The 8,151-nt window shown below is 47.7% G+C and overlaps 1 pseudogene; it reads right to left on the bottom strand.

The window, feature by feature from the left end:
- Window positions 1-2,786: 2,786 nt before the first annotated feature.
- On the bottom strand, window positions 2,787-3,289 carry LOC101592421 (annotated as a pseudogene).
- Between the last annotated feature and the right edge of the window lie 4,862 nt (window positions 3,290-8,151).

The raw sequence follows: 8,151 nt of genomic DNA, 5'->3' as shown, positions 1-8,151 counted from the left end.
CCATAACTTTACTGTCCAAGGTAGACACGTGTGCACAGGAGGTGCACAATAATGTGTGTAGAACAATTGATTTTTATGTTGCTGACATCTCTTTGGGGTATCTTTCTCCATTTCAAAAAAATTGAATATTGAATTTTGAGTTCTGATCCAGCATAGGAAGAACTTGAAAGTTGCTGTTCCAGCTTAACACCAAAGAAAAAGCCCCTCAAATTGAAAAACTGACAGTTCTACTTAGATCCATAAAAGGTGAGGCCAAGGGGCCAACTGCTGCCTTCAGGCCTGGAGGGCTATCAGCTCCGAGGCTGCTCACTTTTTCTTGGACTGCTGTGACCATGGAGAAGAAGTTCAACATTGATTTTTTGAGAAATAATAAGAAAACCAACCCAAAGAGATGTCAGCAGCACAAAAATCAATTACTTCACAAACATTCATTGAGCCCTTCTGTGTATCAAGTCTTGTCATGGGCAGAAAGGCTACAGAACAGAGTGACATGCCGTATTTACCACTCTTGGGAGGGGCTGTTTATTGTCATGGATGGAGTCCACATTAGTAAACCAGTGTTTATCCCCAATAATATAGGATATTATTGAAACTCTTTTTTTTTTTTCAAATAAAAATGTATTTAGGACAGGGTCTACAGGGCCTCACTACACAGAATGGACTTGTAGTGATCCTCCTGTTTTCAGCCTCCCATAACAGGCACATGCCACCACACCAAGTCTAATGTAGAATATTAAAAGGGGTATGGAAAACTGCCTACCTCTGTGGATACTGGAACCTGATTATATAGAGTTAAATCCTGCTTGTGTTACTTAACATCTTTATGGCTCTGGGCATGAAAATAATCAAATACAGTACTTAAAATTTCAGCTAGTGATACCCAGTGTTTGCATAAGCTCCCTTCTGAGGCCCATTCTAATAAAATAAGGAAGTAGAGAGCTTACTGGCCAGAGGAATCCCTGTTTTCTCCTTGGAAGTGGAAAGTATGAGAGGAGGTGGCAGTGGTGGCTGGGGGAGAGTGGCGGGGTAAAGTCAGAGGGGAAGAAAGGCTGTACATCATGCAGGATCTGCCCCTGAGCTGTAGTGAGCCCCAAACTTCAGCCTCTCATACATGTTGTAGTATTTCCAGTGATTATGCAATTACTTATTTAAAACTTCTATTTAAATAAACACACCTGTGTATTTTTATTAGTACATGTTTGTAATTACAGAATAATTACATCCTTCATGGGGGAATTGCTACATGTACATTATACATCGTGATTCCTTTAACCAGGCATTTTAACACTTAGAAAGTAAGCATGCTCCTTTTCAAAGGGAAGTCTCTGGGTTCAGCTGCAAGTGGCAGACGATGTTTGCCTGCCACAAGAGGAGCAGCTGAAAAGTAAACGATGACTATTTCATTTCTTTTTAAAACTTGTGCACCTGTAGGCCACCTAAAACCGCCCCGCCCGCATGTGCTGGCTCAGCATCGGTGACAGGAGTTGGGAGTTGGGAGTCGGGAGTCACAGAACACTGAATAGAGGGAAGACACGCTCATTTACGGCTGATGTTCCTTAAGGCCGGAGGAATGCCAGCATGATACCAAGGACACTGTTGCAGCTGGGACAGAGGAGAAGGTTTGGGCCCTGACTAAGGAAGTCTCTGGTGTCAAAGTGGGATAGACAGATATGGAACTTACTTGTCTTTTGACCCTGCTTTTGATGACTTGTCACATTATGTTTTGCTAAAAGAACTCTTAATTCAGATTTTTACTACACTGTAGTATCATCCCAAGGGCCAGCCATTTGTGGAGGACCATGTCTTTAATTTTACCATTTTGGGTAATTAGAACTTCCAGGTCTTCGGCGAAGATGCTCAACTTGTAGAAGAGGGACCTCATTTGGTTTTAATTCTGACGAAGATTTTTCAGGGAAGTTTTGGAGGACCAACTTTGTATGAAAATCCTCTGTACCAATTGCCAAATGTGCATGGCTGGATCATGTGCTCCATCACAGATGCAAAGGACAAGAGGAACAGCAAGGAAAAGATGTTCAGAGACAGAACGAAAGCCGAAGACTACTCTTTTGCATGATCCTACTGAGGATGTTTTCGTTATGCGAGCTGAGGAATAAACAGTAGAAACACAGGCGGTAAAACCAGAGCCACGAGTTGATTAGAAAGCAAGAACAAAAGGACTTACAAAAGGTGAAGAAAACTGAAACAAGATGGACAGTGGAAGTGCAACATGAATAAGTGATAGGTGTTTTCCAATTAATATATATTTGTTTCCTATTCTGTGCGTAAATATGTCTACTATCCTGGACTGCCTTATATCTAACTAGTGTGTCATTAAAAAGAGAAACTATCAGAATCAATGGTATCTCCCCTTTTCTGAATAAAGCACTGGGGGCTGGGGCGATAGCTTGGTGGTCTAAGCACCTGCTTGGCAAGCACAAGGCCTTAGGTGCCATCCTGGTACCGCATGCCAAGCTGGACCCTGAAGCCACGCTGACGGCCAAAACCGGGCAGTGTGGCTCACACCTGTACTCTCAGCATTGGGGAGGCTGAGACGGGAGGATCACGATGAGTCTGAGCCGTGTAGGGAGACCCTGTACAAAATCAATCAATCAATCAATCAACCAATCAATCAATCAATCAAGCACTATCATAAAAAACAAACACACAAAACAAAAAACTCCAACCAAACAAAACCCCCAAAACAAAAACAAAAGCAAACAAACAAAAAAAGAAACTTGCTTTATTTATTTATTTTGTGGAGTGGCGCCAGGATTATTGGCCTGCCTCTAGAAGAAGGTGTCGGGCCTCTCGGTGGTGGAGCGGGGCTTGTGCTGGAGATGCAGGACCGGGTGGGGCAGCGGGAACTTGATCTTGGAGTCGTGGAACTGCTTGACAGCCGCTGGCGGCGCTTGCTGGCTGCGATCTCCTCCACCTTCGTGATCTGGATGGAGTGGGCGCGGGCTCGGTGCCAGGCGCCCATGTCCGGGTAGCACTGGGTGGCGGCGCCTGCTGCGGTCAGGTCCCGGTACTCCCGGTACGTGCTGTGGGTGCCACTGCGGGAGCCCTAGCGCAGCCAGATGCCAAAGTCCTTCACCCGCGGCGGAGACTTCTCAAACCCCTGCCCGCAGTAGACGGTCTCCCCTGAAGATTTCTTCATTGTCTTCAGCTGGGACACTAAGCACCAGCAACGCGACTTGGCGACGACATGGTTGGGTGCAAAAATCCGCATGTGGTGGAGCGGCAGCGTGCGGCACTTTGGGGTGGGTAGGCAGGGCCCCACACCTCGCATTCCCGAGTGAAAAGGAAACTCGCTTTAGTGTAGAGCAGAAAGGGGTGGGATTAGACAGAGGAGGAGGGGGCCCAGGTGTTTGCTGTGGGTGCTGTAGAAACACGAATATTTGCACACTTCTGTGTAGTTAGGAAGGTATTCTGAATAACTTAACCTCATTTATGGTCTCAGTTAATCTTCCTTCCTTCCTTTTTTTTTGTGATACCAGGAATCAAACTTGGGACCTTAAGCTTCCCAGGCAGGTGTTTATACCACAGAGCTATATCCCCTGCCCCCATTTTTCGTTCTTGTTTTCCCTCTTTTTGAAGATCTGCTTGCCTTATTTATTTCTAGGGTGATTTTTTTCTCACCCTAGAAATAAAATAAAATAAAAAAGATCTGTGCAATACAGATTTGAGGTGAAACTTTGTGATTTTTTTTCTGATAAATGAGAGCATTTAATTGACTATTACCCATATTGATTCTTGAATATTTTCTAAAGACTAGTTCTTTAAGCTATGACATACAATAAATCCCAAGTGGCAGGACCTCATTGTGTCCTTAGCTTTTGTGCTTATACTGTGCAGAGGAAAAGATATACTGTAAATTGTAAATAGCAAATAAAAGCTGTACTGTACGTGAATCAGTGATTGTTTACGATGCCATCGGTGAGGAATATATACTCTCATTCTTGGGCAGGGCTCTTCCCCATCCTCTTTGGAGGAAAAGGCTCCCTTTTTCTTAGGCTGTGGGTCATTGTCGTAGTGTAGCCTCTCCGTTTAAACTACACACAGGAGAGCCGGCCAGATAGCTCAGCAGATTAAAGCACCTGCTTAGGCAGATGCAGGAGTCAGGGGTTCGATCCCCAGCACACTGTGCTGGCCCTGCCCCTTGGGTGTGCTGAGACTGGGTGTGGTGGCACGCCTGTAATCCCAGCACTTGGGAGGCTGAAAACAGGGGGATTACTATGTGTCCAATCTGTGTAGTAAGACCTTGCAGACCCTGTAGTAAAGACAAAAGTAAAGCAAAATGAACTACACGCAGGAACGCATCTTATTCCTGTTAGATCCCTGTGGGCACGGGGACCAGGAAGTTAGCCCCATTATTACAGTAATAACTTGCATTTCTGCTTTGAAACTTGTTTGCTTTCAGGACAAAAATGAATAATGATAGTTACTAACAACTTCCCAAGCTGCGGGTGACAGATGTTCCATAACCTGTCCGGACTGGGATTTTCAGAAGTTGAAAAGAAATGTTTCACCATGACCTTGTTTGACTTCGAAAGCCTAGAGCTGGCAGGCGGCTGTGAGGCCCTTCTCTAAGGCAGGAGAGAGAGATTCTTTGGGGTGAGTGGGTTTGCCAACGGCAGGCTGCTGTGAGGTAACAGCTGGCTTCTCAGTCGTTGGCTCATCGCTAGGTGACGCTACCCTCCAGGAACATTTGGGCTTGCTGCAGGTCTGGCAGGGCATGTAGGGCCTCTAGTGAATGGGGGTCAGGAGCGCTCCTCAGCCCTCCACGGTGCCCAGCGACTGGGAACTCACATCAGCGTGGCCAAGACCGAGAGCCCTGGAGCTCGGCGCTAGTCAGCACCAGGCACCTCTCTGCTGTAGCTTCCATTCCATCTTGATTGAAAGTGAAAGCCAAGTCCCCAATCATGTCCTAGGGACAGTACCTGGGGCTGTGAATGTTACCTTTCTGAAGTTTTCCTTCACATATAAATAATGCCTGCCTTTATGTTCTGCAGGATAATGTCTAACTCCGTCCTTACGGAGAATGCTACTTTTGTATGTGTTTTCTTCAGAAGCCTGCTATAGTAAAATAAAAAGGTGGTGAAGCTTACTGGGAGAACGGCAGGCTGGGCTGCTCATGCTTTCGAAGGTGTTCGGAGGAGGAGGGCTCACCCTGCGCCTGCTCCTGCCTCCCCTCCTGCTGACACACATGTGTCGAAAGTGAGTTCTTCTCTATGATTGTCCGCAGAGCACAGGGCACTGGCTAACCTGTGGCCTGTGTCCCCGAGGCCCAGTTTTTTGGCCAGCATCCTCCACAGAGCCTCGTGATCCCAGCTGGCCGAAGGTGGACGACCTTTGACTCCAACTCCCGGCTGCCAGGCCCAGGGTCTGACGCAACGGTTAGGTCTGTGGTGAGCAGAGAGCTCTGAGCTGGTGGAGGGTCAAGTGCGGGGACGGCTGTGGAAAGGGGGTGCTTTAGGACGTGTGTGGGCTGCTTGGCTCTGTCTCCGCCTCAGCTTCTCTCGGGCATCACAGACCTTCTGTTACAGTTTGGACTTTCTTTCTTCTTCATTTTTGGCTGCTATTTTCTTGGGGTTCTGAGGCCTAGAAAGGAGTCAGGGAGCTAGGCAGTGGCTTGGAAATCTCATGGTGGGACATGTCTGGGTGGCCTCAGGTAGGCACAGCTCCTACGCACCAGCTGCTACCTCTACTTCCCCGTGCAGTCTATTTGCTTTTAATCTACAGGTGAGGGAGCCAGTGCAGGACTTCATTGGTCTTCTGACGGGATAGGATTCCATGCCTGTTCCAGATTTGGAAGAGGAGGTTGCTCTCCTCACCCCAGATCCTACACCCTCCGCTTGCCCTTCCGTCCGCCCCGATTCCAATGCAGCTCCCAGGAACGGTCCACCTGTGCTCTGATGGTCTCCATGGTGACCGTGAAAGGTCAAAGCCACAGTGGACAAGAGTGGTGGCTCTGTCTGGACCCTCTCTACTGGAGGATGAAGAGACACAGAGGCAGGGGCTGCAAGCTCGGCTCAGGCCCCTCAGCCATCCAGGTGAAGACCCAGGGTCCCACTGGGGACAGCTGCCATCTTCCTTGGTCCTGGCCTTCCACCCTTCTCTGTCTTCATCTCTCCTTTTCACCTTTCCATTCCATTTTAGCGTCTACATTCCACGGTCAGGTTGATCATGCTCTTCTTCTGAGTGGGACTCTGCTCGGCAGGCCACGCTTTCCTCTCTGCTCTCGGCCCCAGGACACGCCTCCTTTCTGGGAGCTTTGGTGAGGGGTTGCGATGGCTCCAGGCACAAGAAGCTCCAAATCGGAGCAGCTTCCACAAGGGAGGAGTTGACTTTCCCTCCTGCGCCAAGCAGCCCAAGGGGAGGTAGTTCAGGATGGAGCAGCCCCTCAAGGGCATCGGGCCCAAGATCTTGGCGATGCTTCTGACCTTTCCCTCCTGGTGTGCTGCAAGTCAGCTGTCGCAGTCCCAGTTGCTGTTATCGATGCAGGCAGTAAGGAGGGGGAAAGGTGGATGGCAAGAGCACGAGGGTCAGACGCGTGGGCATCCGTGAGCCACCTGGGGGAGAGCTCCCCACAACTCCTGTGAATACTGAAATCTAAGAATGCTAGGACCCTTGTATAAAATACAGTTTTTGTATATTCCCTCTATACCTCTCCTATATGCTTTAAATCATCTCTGGATTACTGAAAATACCTAATAAAATTCAAATGCTATTTAAACAGATGTGCTGGAACGTTTAGGGAATCATAACAGGAAAAGAAAGTCTGTACACGTTCCGTACAGACACGATACTTTGCAAAAGTATTTTCCAATTACTCTTGGTTGAATCTACAGATGCAGATGCCCCTATGATAGAGAGACATTTGCATTTTTTTAAAAAAATTAATTTTTATTAGTACATGTTTGTAGTTCCTAATGATTACATTCATCAAGGGCGCAGAGGCATAACACATCTTTTGCAAATGGGAATGCAATCCAGAGAAGGAGAGGCAGGAGAGGAGGAGGGGGAAGGCTGTAAAAGGAATTGGGATATGTAGAGGTGCTGGTGGCATCTCCTCAGGAGTTTTCCTGCGAGGTCTTCAGCCACTGCTGCTCACAGCTCTGGTGATGTGTGGCCACTTCTTTCAGCAGGTAAACTGGGGAACAGGTTTTTTCAAAAAATGTTTCTTCACGCTTCTGTTAAATAAGAATAAATTGCACTGATGTCCTTGGGCAGCTGTAATTAGCTACCGCAAACTGGATGGCGTAAGCCAGTAGCAATGTGCTTTCTCGGACCTCTGAAATCAAGGTGTTGGCAGGACCCTGTTCCTTGGGAAAGCAATCAGAAGGATCTGCCCCAGGCTCATCCCCCAGTGTCACGAGGTCACCACCATCCCTGGTGAATTCTGAGTATGTCCTGCTGCCTCTGTGTTTATTGTCATATCCTCCTCCTCGTGTGTGTCTCTTTTTAACAGTTATTTATTTATTTATTTATTTATTTGGTATAAAAATACATTATGCAGCTCAGACTCGTAGTGGTCCTCTTGTTTTCAGCCTCCGCAGTGCTGGGATTGCAGGCATAAGCCACCATGCCTGGTTTTGGTGGCTGGCTGCACGTGGAGCTGGCATGGCATGTGGTACTGGGGATCAAATCCGAGTCCTGGCGCTTACCAGGCAGGCACTCAGACCGCCGAGCTATCTCCCCAGCCAGGTGTGTGTCTCTTTCATTAGGAAATCAGTTGTATTGAATTTAGGGCCTACCCTGCTTCTACATGGTTTTTCCTCATGAATTGCATCTTCCAGTGACTCTGGTTCTAAACAAGTTCACATTTTTTTAAGTTTATGGATTTCGTACAGGGTCTCACTAAGCAGCGTGGACTCGTAGCGATCCTCCTGTTTTTAGCCTCCCCAGTGCTGGGATTATGGGTGGCCACCACCACACTGGGTCTCAGTGGCTGGCTCAATGTGCTGGGGGTGGGGCGTGGCATGTGGTGCTGGGATCGAACCCTGGTCCCTGTGCTTGTTTAAGCAGCCACTTAGTCTGCTGAGCTATCTCACCAGCTCTAAGCTCACATTCTAAGGTCCCCCAAAGCACATACATTTTGAAGTGACAATACCCAACCACACATAGGGACCAAGGTTTTGGTTAGGAAAT

The sequence above is a fragment of the Octodon degus genome, unplaced genomic scaffold, assembly GCF_000260255.1.
Source record: "Octodon degus isolate 3935 unplaced genomic scaffold, OctDeg1.0 scaffold00296, whole genome shotgun sequence".
NCBI lineage: Eukaryota > Metazoa > Chordata > Mammalia > Rodentia > Octodontidae > Octodon > Octodon degus.
This window is presented reverse-complemented; position numbering and strand designations above follow the sequence as displayed.